This window comes from Rhincodon typus, chromosome 22 (assembly GCF_021869965.1).
Source record: "Rhincodon typus isolate 14 chromosome 22, sRhiTyp1.1, whole genome shotgun sequence".
Lineage (NCBI taxonomy): Eukaryota > Metazoa > Chordata > Chondrichthyes > Orectolobiformes > Rhincodontidae > Rhincodon > Rhincodon typus.
The window spans coordinates 38,730,024-38,744,934 of NC_063353.1; positions in this window are offsets into that span (position 1 = coordinate 38,730,024).

The following is a 14,911-nucleotide window of genomic DNA, read 5'->3' on the forward strand; positions in this document are numbered from 1 at the left end:
ATGGCATCTGATCCTGGACTCTCTTATGAGAGAGGAAGCATTTTCACAACATTTATCCTGTCAAGCCCCTTAAGAATCCTGCATGTTTCAATTAGATCACCCCTCACTCTTCTGAACTCCAGTGAGTAGAATCCAATCAGTTTAACTTTTGCTCATAAGACAATCCCTCCATACTGGGGATCATCCGAGTGAATAAAAACCAAAAGAACTGCAGATGCTGTTAATCAGGAACAAAAACAGAAGTTGCTGGAAAGGCTCAGTAGGTCTGGCAGCATCTGTGAATAAAAGAGCCAGTCCTCGTGAACATGCTCTGAACTGCCTCCAATGAAATGATATCTTTCCTTAAATAAGGGGACCAAAACTGCTCACAGTAATCCAAATGTGATCTCACCAGCACCTTGTACAGTCGCAGTAAGACTTCCCTGCCCTTGTATCACTTGAAATAAGGGTCAACATTCCATTAGCCTTCCTGATTACCTGCTATACCTGTTTGCTAGATTTCTGTGTTTTGTGCACAAGTACCCACAAGTCCCTTGCAAATTTCTGCAGTTTATCTCCATTTAAGTAATATTCTGTTCTTTTGTTCTCCCTTCCAAAATGAACAACGTCACATTTTGCCACTATATATTTAATTTGTGAAATTTTTGCACACTTACTTAATCAATCAATTTCTCTCTGTAAACTGTTTGTATTCCTCTTACAACCTGCCTTTCCACCTCTTTTTGTGACATCTGCAAATTTGGCTACCAGTACACTCAGTTTCTTCCTCATTGTCATGAATATGTATTGTAAACAGCTATGGTCCAAGCACTAATCCCTGTGCAACCCCCTGTTCACGGGTCACAAACCTGAAAAAGAACCCCTAATCTCCACTCACTGTTTCCTGCCCCATGATCCAACTCTCCATCCATGCCAATGTACTATATCCAACACGATGGGCTCTTATGACTTAACTTTCGGTGAGCTACCTTGTCAAAAGCTTCTGAATTCCAAATACTATACACCTATCAGTTTCCGTCTCACTACTCTGGTTGAGACTTCCTCAAAAAACTCTAATGAATTAGTCAGACTCAGTGTCCCTTTCATGAGCCGTGCTGACGCTGCTTATTTAGATTATGGTTTTCCTAGAAGACTATAAAAGCAGTAGGAGAATACTTAAGAGGAAAATCAGGAGGGGACATGAGATAGCTTTGGCAAATAGGGTTAAGGAGAATGCAAAGGGATCTACAAATACATTAAGGGCAAAGCGTAACTAGGGAGACAATAACGGCCCCTTAGAGATCAGCAAGGTCACCTATGTATGGAACCGCAGGAGATGGGAGAGATATTAAATGAGTATTTTGCAGCCGTGTTTACTGTGGAGAAGGATATGGAAGATAGAGAACGTGGGGAAATAAATAGTGACATCTTGAAAAAATTCCATATTACAGAGGAGGGGGTGCTGGATGTCTTAAAATGCATAAAGGTGGATAAGTCCCTGGGACCTGATTAGGTGTACCCTAGAAGTCTGCGGGAAGTGAGGGAAGAGATTACTGGGCCCCTTGCTGAGATATTTGTCTCATCGATAGCTACAGATGAGGTGCCGGAAGATTGGAGTTTGGCTAATGTGGTGCCACTATTTAAGAAAGATGGTAAGGAAAAGCCAGGGAACTGTAGACCAGTGAGTCTGGCATCGGTGGTGGCCAAGTTGTTGGAGGGAATCCTGAGGGACATGATTTGCATGTATTTGGAAAAGCAAGGGCTTATCGGGGATAGTCAACATGGCTTTGCATATGGGAAGTCATGTCTCACAAACTTGATTGAGCTTTTTTGAAGAAGTAACGAAGAGGATTGATGAGGGCAGAGCGGTGGACATGATCTATTTGGACTTCAGTAAGGCATTTGACAAGGTTCCTCATGGTAAACTGATCAGCAAGGTTAGATCACATGGAATACAGGGAGCACTAGTTATTTGGATACTGGACTGGCTCGAAGGTAGAAGATAGATGGTGGTGGTGGACATTGGACCAAAGGATCTGTTTCCGTGCTGCATATCTCAATGACTCTATAACTCTAAATATTCTCCTAATACTTCCTTAATCATTGATTCCAACATTTTTCCAAAAATAGATCTTAGGCTAATCAGCTTAGAAGGTAGAAGATAGAGGGTAGTGGTGGAGTGTTGCTTTTCAGACTGGAGGCCTGTGACCAGTGGTGTGCTACAAGGATTGGGGTCCACTGCTTTTATCATTTATATAAATGACTTGGACGTGAACATAAGAGGTATGATTAGAAAATTTGCAAATGACTCCAAAATTGAAGGTGCAGTGGACAGCAAAGAAAGTTGCTTCAGATAACAACAGGATCTTGATCAGATGGGCCAATGGACTGAGGAGTGGCAGATGGAGTTTAATTTAGATATATGTAAGCTGCTGCATTTTGGAAAGGCAAATCAGGGCAGGACTTATACACTTGATGGTAAGGTCCTGGGGAGTGTTGCTGAACAAAGAGGCCTTGGCGTGCAGGTTCATAGTTCCTTAAAAGTGGAGTCACAGGTAGATAGGATAGTGAAAAAGGTGTTTGGTATGCTTGCCTTTATTGGTCAGTGCGCTGAGTATAGGAGCTGGGAGGCCATGTTGTGGCTGTACAGGACATTGGTTTAGGCCACTTTTGCAATACTGCATTCAGTTCTGGCCTCCCTGCTATAGGAAGGACGTTGTGAAACTTGAAAGGATTCAGAAATGATTTACGAGGATGTTGCCAGGTTTGGAGGGTTTGAGTTATACAGAGAGGCTGAATAGGCTGGGACTATTTTTCCTGGAGCATCAGAGGCTGAGGGGTGACCTTACAGAGGTTTACAAAATCATGAAGGGCACAGATAGGGTAAACAGGCAAGGTCTTTTCCTTGAGGTGGTGGGGGTAGGGGGGGGTGGTGTCGAAAACTAGAGGGCTTAGGTTTAAAGTGAGAGGGGAAAGATTTTAAAGGGACCTAAGGGGCAACATTTTCACACAGAGGGTAGTGCGTGTATGGAACGAGCTGTCAGAGGAAGTGGTGGAGGCTGGTACAATTACAACATTTAGAAGGCATCTTCATGGGAATATGAATAGGAAGGGTTTAAAGGGATATGGACCAAATGCTGACAAAGGGACTAGATTAATTTAGGGTATCTGGTTGGCATGGATGGGTTGGACCGAAGGGTCTGTTTCCGTGATTCATATCTCTATGATTCTATGACTCTAAATGTTCTCCTGATACTGCCTTAATCATTGATTCCAACATTGTTCCAAGAATAGATCTTAGGCTAACCAGCTTGTAGTGTTTTACATTCCTCCATTTTTGAATGGGGCGTCATACGGCAGTTTTCCAGTACTATCCCAGAATCCAAGGAATTTTGGGAAAAAAATGACAACCAATGCATCTGCTATGTCTGTAGCTATTTAGTTTACAAGCCACCAAGACCAGGGCATTTATTTGCCTTTAGCCCCATTAGTTCATCTGATACTACTACTCTGGTGATGATGATGGTACTTCGTTCCTCCCCTGTATTCTTTAGTATTAATGTAAGTACTTTCTGCCTTCAAGACTGATAACCAGTTTAACTCCTCCTTGATTTCCTTGCTCCCCATAACTGTCTCCGCAGATTCATTTTCTAAGGGGTCTATGTTCACTTTGACCGCTCTCTTCCTTCTTACATATTTAAAAAAGGTCTTATTGTCACTTTTTATATCCCTCCCTAGTTTGCCCTTTCAGATTATTTCCTCTGTCATTATTATCTTTTCAGCCCTCCTTTGCTGGATTCCGAATTTATCCTAGATAACACAGTGTGGAGCAGTGTGAAGAAGGGTCCCAACCTGAAATGTCAGCTTTCCTGCTCCTCTGATGCTGCTTGGCCTGCTGTGTTCCTCCAGCTCCACACTGTGTTATCTCTGACTCCAGCATCTACAGTTCTTGCCATCTCTGAATTTATCTTAGTCTTCACGGCTATCTTTTCCTCCTTATACGCTTTTTCTTTAAACTTTATACTCTCCTTAACTTCCTCGGTTAGCCTTAGTTTGTTTATCCCTCTCTTAGAATCTTTCCTCGTTACTGGGATGTATTTTTTGCTGAGAGTCAGAATTACCTCCTTAGTTGGTTGCAACTGCTTGCTTCTTGTCACTTCTGATAGTCTATCTGCCCAGTTCACTTTAGTTAACTCTATCCTCATTTCATTTGAATTCTCTGTATTTAATTTAAGCAGGGTTGTTTCCAACCCAAGTCTTTTATACAAACTGAATATTAACTGTCTTAAAATCATTACTTCCTAGTGGACCTTATACTCTGAGGTTATTAATTAAACCTGCTTCATTACCCAGATTCAAGCCAACATCATAAATTGCTGCAGAAAATCAGCAAGGCAGGCAGCATCTGCAGAGAGAAAGCAATGTGAACGTTTTGGGTTCAGTGACCCTTCTTCAGAATTGAAAGCAGCTGGGTAAAGATTAGTGAATATGCCAGAGAAGATGGGCTGGGAAGGGGAAGGAGTAGATGATACATAAAGTTGGAGCCCAGAGAGAGAGAACAACAGTTGCGAAGACAAAGGAGTGGGTGAATGTTAGCCTGGGAAGATCAATAGCTGCTAATGGGGACCATTAGTAGCTGATAATGTGTTGTTTGTGTTAGCAGCCCATGTGATGAGAAAGACTGGTGCGTGGGAGCTGGGCTAAGGAGTTGGGAGAAGGTGCTCAGGCCCTGAAATTAGTGAACTCAATATTGAGTCCAGGAGGTTGCAGACTTCCCAAGGGGACAGCGAGATGCTGTTCTTCCAGCTAGCACTGATCTTCGCTGGAGCACTGCACCAAGCCCGAGACAGAGATGTTGGCCAGGGAACACAACTGTTTGTTGAAATGGCAGGCAATCAGGGTCAGTTTTGTAGCCAGAACATAGATAGACAGATCCAAGATAGCCTGCTCCCTGGTTGGCTTCATAACATATAGCTGTAGGAAACTATGCCGAATGCGCTGTATGAATTTGTTCTCATAGCTACATTTTCCAACTTGATTAAATCAATCAATGTGGAGATTTTTGCTCTACTCTTTTTATATCCACCTATTATTTGCTAATTAATACCCTTTCTTATAGTGTGGCTACTGTTTAGAGGTTTGTACATTACTCCTACCAGTATCGTCTTTCCCTTGGTGTTATTAATCCCCCATCAATGGACTGTACATTATCTCAGTTTAGCATCAGCTATCTCTTTGTCTGCGTATCCCCTTTTCTTCTCTCTCTCTGGGCACTGTCTCTACGTAGACTATTAACTTCCCATCCCATCATCAGCATGAACACCACCCTTCCCCAAGGTATTTTCAGTTAACTCTGATTTTCTCTTTACAACTGCTGCCAGATCTGCTGAGTTTCTCCAGTACTTTTTTTTACCTGAGAGAAGAAAGAGCCTTGGTTTAACATCTCATTCAAAAGGTCTCAAGTGCAGCAGTGCCAGGCTAGGTTATGTGTTCAAGTCTCTGGAGAGGAGGTTGAATTTATGATCTTACTGATTCAAAGGAGAGGATGCTGCCCACTAAGCAAAGATTGAGAGTCCTACACTGTTTCTTCAGGGATGTTGTTAAACGTCAGCCAAAAGTCACAGGGAGTCTTTGGAGATTCCATGTGGACAACTCCAGTGTTTTCTCTGATCGAGGCAGTGGATCAGTTCTGAAGGACAGAGACACTTGTCGTTCTAATTTATCCACACTGACACTTGCACAACAAAATGCTGTGTAAAGCACTTGGAGACAGTCCAACAGTGTGATGAGGGGCTATATAATTTTATGTGAAATTTTTCCTCACTTTTATTCATTCAGTGAAAGCTAAAGATTAAATAAACACAGAAATCTCACGTGGAGAGGTCGCAAACCAACTGAGAACCCCTTAATGGCCCCTGATGTTCTACCAGGCTGTCAGAACATTATTCTGGTGTGTCAATTACAGGATGAAACTGACAAAGGATCTGGGGAGAAAAAAATAAGACAAAAATAAATCACTAATTGTCTGAATGTCGACAGATAGTTGCATATTAGTCCGTTAATCAACTAGGCTGAGGGACAAGCTAATTCAAAAGGTATTGTTCTTTTGTCTTGCTGTATAAAGGATTGTGACATTTATAAATGTGCCTGCGTTGTTAAGTGTTAAAGGTATTTCAAAGCTGCCTCACTGCTTCTTCAGGCACTTAGAGATAGCCAGGTTATGACATTCAGATGCTTCCCTGTGTAAATATAGTGTAATTGCAATAGAACTGTGAAATGTATTAAAAATGTTAATACCCCTGCATCTCTGACTGGAATGTGCTGAGCAAACAGTTCATTGCATCTGGTGAGAAGCTCACTGTTTCTTCTTTCAAAGCCTTTGCAGAAGACCTGACCACTATGTATCTCAGTCAAATAGCACCTTCATCCCTGTACTGTAGTGTAGCCAGTGACGATAGACTGATCTCAACAGGCCTGTCAGCATCGGTGGTAAATGAAGCAGAGGTAGCAACTCTTTCACAAATCATTGGACTGGAGACATTAACTCTGTTTTTCCCTCTTCCTAGATGCTGCCAAACCTGCTGAGTTTCTCCAGCACCTTCTGTTTTTATTTCAGATCTCCAACGTCTGAAGCATTATGCTGTTAATACAGAGCTCTGTTGGTTTCTTGCCACAAGGTCTTGAATTGACCAGTGCTTGAACTGAGCAATGAGAGAGAGGTTTAACCTTGAACTTTGATAAACCTGGGGTATACGGTGTAAGAAGAGTTGAAGAAATACAGAACCTTGCCTTTACCATAAATATGGCTGGTTTACTGCTGTTTAATTGTTAAGAATTCTTCAGAAAGCACGATTTAGCACCCAAATGGAGGACAAGACAAGTTTACACTGTTGTCCTGTCAAAACTGGCAACACTTGTGAGATCAATAATTTGGAAATTGGCACATTTGGAAGATAAATAATTCATGTGAAGATCAATAAGGTTTATCTGATAGACATCTGTGTAACTTCCTCCAGGATGAAAGAAGGAGGCAAAGGAGGAAAAGCAGAAGGAGGAACAGGAGGTGTAGGAACACAAAGGAAGAAGAAGATGAGAAAGATGGGAATGAAAAGGAGGACAGGAAATAAGAGAAGGAGGAAAGAAGGAAAATTGACCTTGTGTCTCCATGAACTTATAATGTCACAAATGCTTTATAATCAATGAAGAACATTTAGATGTGATACCGTCAACACTCGAGCACATCTTTTCACCTCTATACAGTACTTGCTTCCACTATTGCATCAGTTGGCCCCTCTGTAGGGCTTCTAGAGTTCATTGTTCCATTGACCTCCTAGTCACCCTCCCATTTTCTGCTCTCCATAAATTAAGATCATTCAAAATTCTGCTACTCAAATCCTAATTCACACCAAGTCCCATTATTCCTTTGCTTGTTGATCTAAATTGCCTCCCATGTATATAACAGCCTCAATTTTAATATTATTATCCTGCAAACCTTCCATGGTTTTGTTCCTCTGAGATCTCCGTCCTCTTTGTTCATCTCCAATTTTACTGATGGCCGTGCCATCAGCTGCCAAAGCCCTAGGTTCCGGAAACTCCGACCTTTAATCCTCCCAGCCACTCTAACTTACTGCCTTCCTGTAAAACATACCTTAAAATCTACTTCTTAGACCAAGAGCACCTGTTCCCCCTCTATTTTGATAATCTTCTCTAGTCCTACAGCCCTATTAGGTTTATATTCTCTTCTAATCTGGAATCTTGTGGACGTTCTGATTTTAATTGTTCTACAAATGGCATCCAGGACTTAAGATGTACAGACTCTAAGTTCTGGAGCTCTCTACCTCTCTTTCCTCTTTTTAAGGAACTGCTTAAATCATCCTTTTTATCAAGCTTTTGACCATCTGTGTGAATATCCATTTATATGACTGTGTGACATGTTATCATAGAATCCCTACAGTGTGGAAACAGGCCCTTCGGCCCAATAAGTCCACATTGACCCTCAGAGCATCCCATCCAGACCCATCCCCCCATAACCCACCTAATCTACACATCCCTGAACACTACGGGCAATTTAGCATGGCTAATCCACCTAGCCTGCACATCTTTGGACTGTGGGAGGAAACCGGAGCACCCGGAGGAAACCCACGCAGACACGGGGAGAATGTGCAAACTCCACACAGACAGTCGCCCGAGGGTGGAATCGAACCCGGGTCCCTGGCGCTGTGAGGCATCAGTGCTAACCACTGAGTTACTGTGCTGCCCAATGTTGTTTAATAACATAACTGTGAAGCAAGTTCAGATGTTTTACTGCATTGAAAATAAGATATAGACGCAATTCTAAATTCAGCCTAATAGACCAGTGAACCATTCCCCTACTTTTCTTTAAATAATGCCATGGGATTGTTTACATCTGGGTGATGGAAACCTCACTCAGTCTACAATTGCATCCAAAAGATGGCACCTCCAACATTACACTATGTCTGCACTGGCAGTAGAGTGCCAGCCTTAATGATGAGCTCAAGTGCATAGAGTAGAGATTAAACCACTAACCTTATGGCCTGGAAAGGGAGCATTCTATCAATTGAGCTATAGCAGCAGGTAGAGGAAGGAAAGGAAAAGGAACAGGAGGAGAATAAAAATGGAAGACACGAAAGAATGAAGAGGAAAAGGAAAGAAAAGGAGGAAGAAGGGAAAGAAAGGAGGAGGAAGTGCCATTTCTATGGTGATAACAGCTCACACTTGGCCGGCTCATGTCTGGAAATTCACAACTGGATAGCTTTCAAGTGGACTGCTATTTGTGGATGTTCTGTCCATGTCTCTGCTTTGTCTACATGTATAATTTCAGATCAAATCAATGATTTAAACTTACCTTCAGTTTAACCTTCCAAATGAAAGCCTTTTATAATTAAAACATAAAATATTTAACAGTAAATCTTAGTTTTTAAATGAAATATTTATTTGGCTTGAGTTATTGTAATGCATGCTCTGCTTCTCAGTTGCTGGTTTGTATCATTTTGTTTCACTTACTGTATTTAGGCAATTTTCTCATGATTAATTTAGTGACTGAACTTTTTTTAGAAGCACCGGATAAATTAACTCACATGCCGGTAGTAAAGTTAATTCAACAAGTCATGGTGAACCACTTCCTTTCGGTTGCAAATTAAACTGGTGTTTAGTAAACCTCCAACAAATGTAATTTGTGTGTGATAATGCCGCTGAGACTTCGGAATGAGTTGGTGATAGATTCATTGCAGGCATAGAGGCTGTGCTTTTATCAGCAGGGAAGCAGAGATGCATCTATTAATGTCGGTGTAAGTTTGAAGTGTGTGTGTGTTAAAACAATATTGGATAGACTATTATTACCTGTTTGTTTTGAGAAAATAATATTCATTTCATTAAAACAATGAAATAACCATCCTGCATCCATTTGCACTGCAAACTTGACCTCTTGTGACACTTTTGCTTCAGGTTTTATTGTTATAGAAACCTATGCCCTCATTTATAATGGCAAGTGCTTATGTGGCATGGCCACTATATTAAATGGTGATTCAGAATAAACTTTGCTGCTCAAAACTGGGCATCCATGAGCTACTATGATCCATCAGCAACAGCAGAATTGTATTTAAACCTCATGCCCCAGTAAATCCTGTACGCTACCATTACCAACATGCCAGGAGATCAAAAACAGAAGTTGCTGGAAAAGCTCAGCAGGTCTTGCAGCATCTGTGAAGAAAAAATCAGAATTAACGTTAACTCTGATTTTTTTCTTCACAGATGCTGCCAGACCTGCTGAGCTTTTGCAACAACTTCTGTTTTTGTTCATGATTTACGGCATCCGCAGTTCTTTCGGTTTTTATTAGGTACAAGGAGATCAATCTTGGCTCAATAAAGAGTGTACAGAGCTTGCCAGGAATAGCAATGGTGGAGGCACAACACAAGATTCCATGTATGTTATACAGTGGAAGCAGCATGCTGTAGACAGAAGACAGCGATTCCACAAACAGTGGATCAGATCAAAGCTCTGCAGGCTTTCCACATCGATGGTGGACAACTGAAAAATAAAACTAAAAACCGAAAGAACTGCAGATGCTGTGAATCAGGAACAAAAACAGAAGTTGCTGGAAAAGTTCAGCAGATCTGGCAGCATCTGTGCAGGGAAAAAACAGAGTTAACGTTTTGGGTCTGGTGACCCTTCCTCAGAACTTGTGTTGAAAAAGAAAACTACTGGAGAAGGACACTTCACAATCATCCTAATCCTCAGTGACAGGGAAGCCTGGTGGATAAGTTCAGAAGACAAATCCAAAACATCTTCAACCTGCTTCAACTAGAACAACAAACCACTTGTCATCCTCTTGCTGTGCCTACACCTCCGATATCAATCGGCAGCCCATTAGGCTCACTCTATGTAACATCAATAATTGTGCATGATGCAGAGGAGGCTGTGGACTCCAAGAAAATCCTGAAGATTTGTGCCACAGACCTAGCCGTGACCCTAATCCAGCTGTTCCAGGCCAGTTACACCGTGGACAAAGTGAAAAATTACCCAGGTATGTTTTGTCCATAAAAATACAGGATAAATCCAACGCACCCATCAGTCTACTCTCAATAACCAGCAACACACAACAAATAGGACCAAGAATAGATCATTCAATAAGATCCTTTGCCACAACCTCATTTTTTTGCCCACTCCCCAGGACTTTGATGTCCTGAAAGACCAACTATTTGGTCTTCTCAGCCTTAAATATATTGGGTGATAGAGCATCCATAATCCACAGCAGAAGGATTTCCAAAGTTTCCAAGTCTTGTATATGAAGAAGGTTCTTCTCATCTCAATGCTAAATGTTCAACCTATTGCCCTGAGATATTGCCCCTATATTTTAGGTTCCCCATTTTGCGTGTGTGCAAAGGAAATGGCATGGAAGCATTGCATTGGTTTGCCCTGCTGCCTCACAGCACCAGGGACCCAGGTCTGATTCCACCCCGGGGTGAATATCTGTATGGAGTTTGCACATTCTCCCCTTGCCTGTACGGGTTTTCTCCCACAGTCCAAGGATGTGCAGGTTAGGTGGATTAGCCATGGAGAATGCAGGGTTACAGGGAGTGGGTAAGTCTGGGTGGAATGCTCTTCAGAGGGTTGGTATGGACCCAATGGGCTGAATGACCTTCTTCCACACTGTAGGGATTCTATGAAATCAATCACCTTTGACTCTTTGATTTTTTGTATGTCTAGGTAGTAATGGGCAGTGATAAGACCTGGGCACGTGTCTGAATGGAGAGCATCCATCCCGTTGAGTGCATGTTTGCCAAAGGAAGTATGAGTGTCAAGAAATAGCAGCACAAGAGGTCCCAAACTCTTGACTGAAATATCCAACACGTATCCCAGTTCCAAAGAGTTAATTAACTGTTATTTTCTTTTAGGAACAGGAGATAAAGGTGGACTGAATTTTTTTTATTCCCCTCAACTTCTATATGGTTTAATTTTGACTTGGCCATGGTTTCACTTCAAACCCATTTACTTTGATGAAGGCAATTTAAAGAGTCATGCAATAAACTCTGTCTTGTGATTGAATCAAAAAGTATTATTTATTCACGTTCAAACCTAAACATATCTTTGCAACTTCACATACATACAAAAAGACAAAAGAAAGAAATACTTTTACACCTAGGATAAATTTGCCCTAAAGAGTAGATATTAACTCTGGTGAATGCCAGAGTTCAATAATGTGTCCGTCATGCGGGAAACAATGTCCAGGTTAGTCCAGAAAACTAAACAACAGCAGCTGCAGAATTCCTTCAAAGTTTGTGATGATACAGTAGACAATTCTTGGGAATTAGTTTAATTTTCAGATGAATATGCAATAATTTCCAGAATCAGGCTTTGGACTTGAGGCAGGCTTAACAGTTGGCTACAGTGCTGCTTGCTGGTATCTGTTCTGATGTTAAAAGCAAACTGCCAAGGACTCAGAAATGTACAATTAAAACTCTTCAAAAGGTTGTGATTTTGGCTGTGTGGCATTGTCCATTGTTGGGTCATCTAGGTTAATGAGTTTGCATCTATGCCTCTAGTCAAAATCCATTGTGCACTTGAAGAATAAGGTGATGGTTGTCAGCACTTTTGCAATCGTAATGAGTTTCAATATGTCTTTTTTGTTATCAGTTTGTGGTCAGAGTTTGAAGGTAGGCTGCTTCCTTAGTTTTGCGGTATTCACTTTGGCCATGCCATTACTATCTGATGTGGAGGTGCCAGTGTTGGACTGGGGTGGACAAGGTCAGAAGTCACGTGACACCAGGTTATACTCCAACGGGTTTATTTGAAATCACAAGCTTTCGGAGCACTGTTCCTTTGTCCGATGAAGTGAAGCACATGGGCACAGACAAACATAGACTGGAGACAAACCCAATGGTTGCAATAATGGCCTGAATCACGACCTTGGGTTCATGTTGTGCTACACATAACCCTACGACACTGTTCTGTATTTGTAAAATCTTCCTTACTGTCCTATTTTGACAGTATCAACTTGTTATGATCTCTCTACCTTAATTAGTTTGTAAGGCTTTGGATTATTTGTTACTTTGTTTAGATCCTTGGCACGCGACTCTTATATCTATCATATTATTCCAGCCATTTGGTTTGTCTCCAGCACCATCTTATTTCAGCCTGTCGACACTCCACTCACACCATTTGTATGATTTTGATCTCTCTGCCTATAAATTCTGTGCCTTTGTGCTTCTCTTCACTTCACCTGATAAAGGAGGAGCGTTCCAAGAGCTTGTGGTTTCAAACAAACCTGTTGGACTATAATCTAAAGTCATGTGATTACTATCACCAATTTTGTCATTACAATTATTGTTGAACATATCTAGAGCTGCTGTAGCTAACTAGCAAAACATGTGATCTGTAGCAGCCATTTTTGGTCTAGCAATATCCATTTTAAACACTAAACAAAAAAATATAGAATGAATGAAAGCTAAGGTGTCTTTCATGTCTTATCAACATGGCACAGGCAATGATCATCTCCAGTTGAGGCAATCTATTCACTTCCAATTCACATTCCAATGTTACCATCACTGAGTTCGCTACTATCAACAACACCGCCCCCACCCTTACTGTATGGGAATGGACTGACCACAAAGTTCAATCATGAAACTATTTGAAAGAGATAGAACAAGTTTATTAAGTTTCACGTAAACAGCTGTAATGGGCTCATGCTGTGATTTAAATACTTCCTGTTTTAATCCTGGATGCAAAGCTACTCAACATATCAAAAACCATCCACAACCTCATCACCTCAGGTGACCTCCCACCCACGGCCTCCAACCTCATCGTTCCCCAACCCCGCATTGCCTGCTTCTATCTCCTTCGCAAATCCACAAACCTGACTGCCCTGGTCAACCCATTGTCTCTGTCTGCTCCTGCCCCACCAAACTTATCTCCACCTATCTCGACTCCATTTTCTTCCCCTTGGTCCAGGAACTCCCTACATACGTCCATGACACCACCCACGCCCTCCACCTCCTCCAGAACTTCCAATTCCCCAGTCCCCAACACCTCATCTTTACCATGGATGTCCAGTCCCTATACACCTGCATTCCCCATGCAGTTGGCCTAAAGGCCCTCCGCTTCTTCCCGTCCCGCAGGCCCGACCAGTCCACCTCCACTGACACCCTCTTCCACTTAGCCGAACTCGTCCTCACCCTCAACAACTTCTCTTTCAATTCTTCCCACTTCCTACAGACAAAGGGGGTAGCCATGGGTACCCGCATGGGCCCAAGCTATGCCTGCCTCTTTGTAGGTTACGTGGAACAATCCCTCTTCCGTACCTACACCGGCCCTAAACCCCACCTCTTCCTCCGTTACATTGATGACTGTATTGGCACTGCCTCGTGCTCTCACCAGGAGCTCGAATAGTTCATCCCAACCACCTAGAAACCGATATCCATTTCAAGCCCACCAACTCCCACAGCTACCTAGAATACATCTCCTCCCACCCACCTTCCTGCAAAAATGCCATGCCCTATTCCCAATTCCTTCGCCTCCACCACATCTGCTCCCAGGATGAGGCATTCCTCTCCCGTACATCTCAGATGTCCTCGTTTTTCAAGGACCGCAACTTCCCCCCCTCAGTGGTCGAGAATGCCCTCAACCGTGTCTCCCGCATTTCCCGCAACTCATCCCTCACACCCCTTCCCCGCAATAACAACCAAAACAGAATCGCCCTCGTCCTCACATACTACCCCACCAACCTCTGGATCCAATGCATCATCCTCCGACACTTCCGCCATCTGCAATCCGACCCCACCACCAAAGACATCTTTCCCTCCCCACCCTTATCTGCTTTCCGGAGGGACCACTCTCTCCATGACTCCCTTGTCCGCTCCACACTCCCCTCCAGCCCCACCACACCCAACACTTTTCCTTGCAACCGCAGGAAGTGCTACACCTGCGCCACACCTCCTCCCGCATCCCCATCCCAGGCCCCAAGAAGACTTTCCACATCAAGCAAATGTTCACCTGCACATCTGCTAATGTGGTATACTGCATCCGCTGTTCCCATTGTGGCTTCCTCTACATCGGGGAAACCAAGCGGAGGCTCGGGGACCGCTTTGCAGAACACCTACGCTCGGTTCGCAATAAACAACTGCACCTCCCAGTCGCGAACCATTTCAACTCCCAGTCCCATTCCTCAGACGACATGTCCATCCTGGGCCTCCTGCAGTGCCACAACGATGCCACCCGAAGGTTGCAGGAACAGCAACTCATATTCCGCTTGGGAACCTTGCAGCCCAATGGTATTAATGTGGACTTCACAAGCTTCAAAATCTCCCCTCCCCCTACCGCATCCCAAAACCAGCCCAGCTCGTCCCCACATCCCTAACCTGTCCTTCCTCTCACCTACCCTTCCTCCCACCTCAAGCTCCACCCCCATCTCCTACC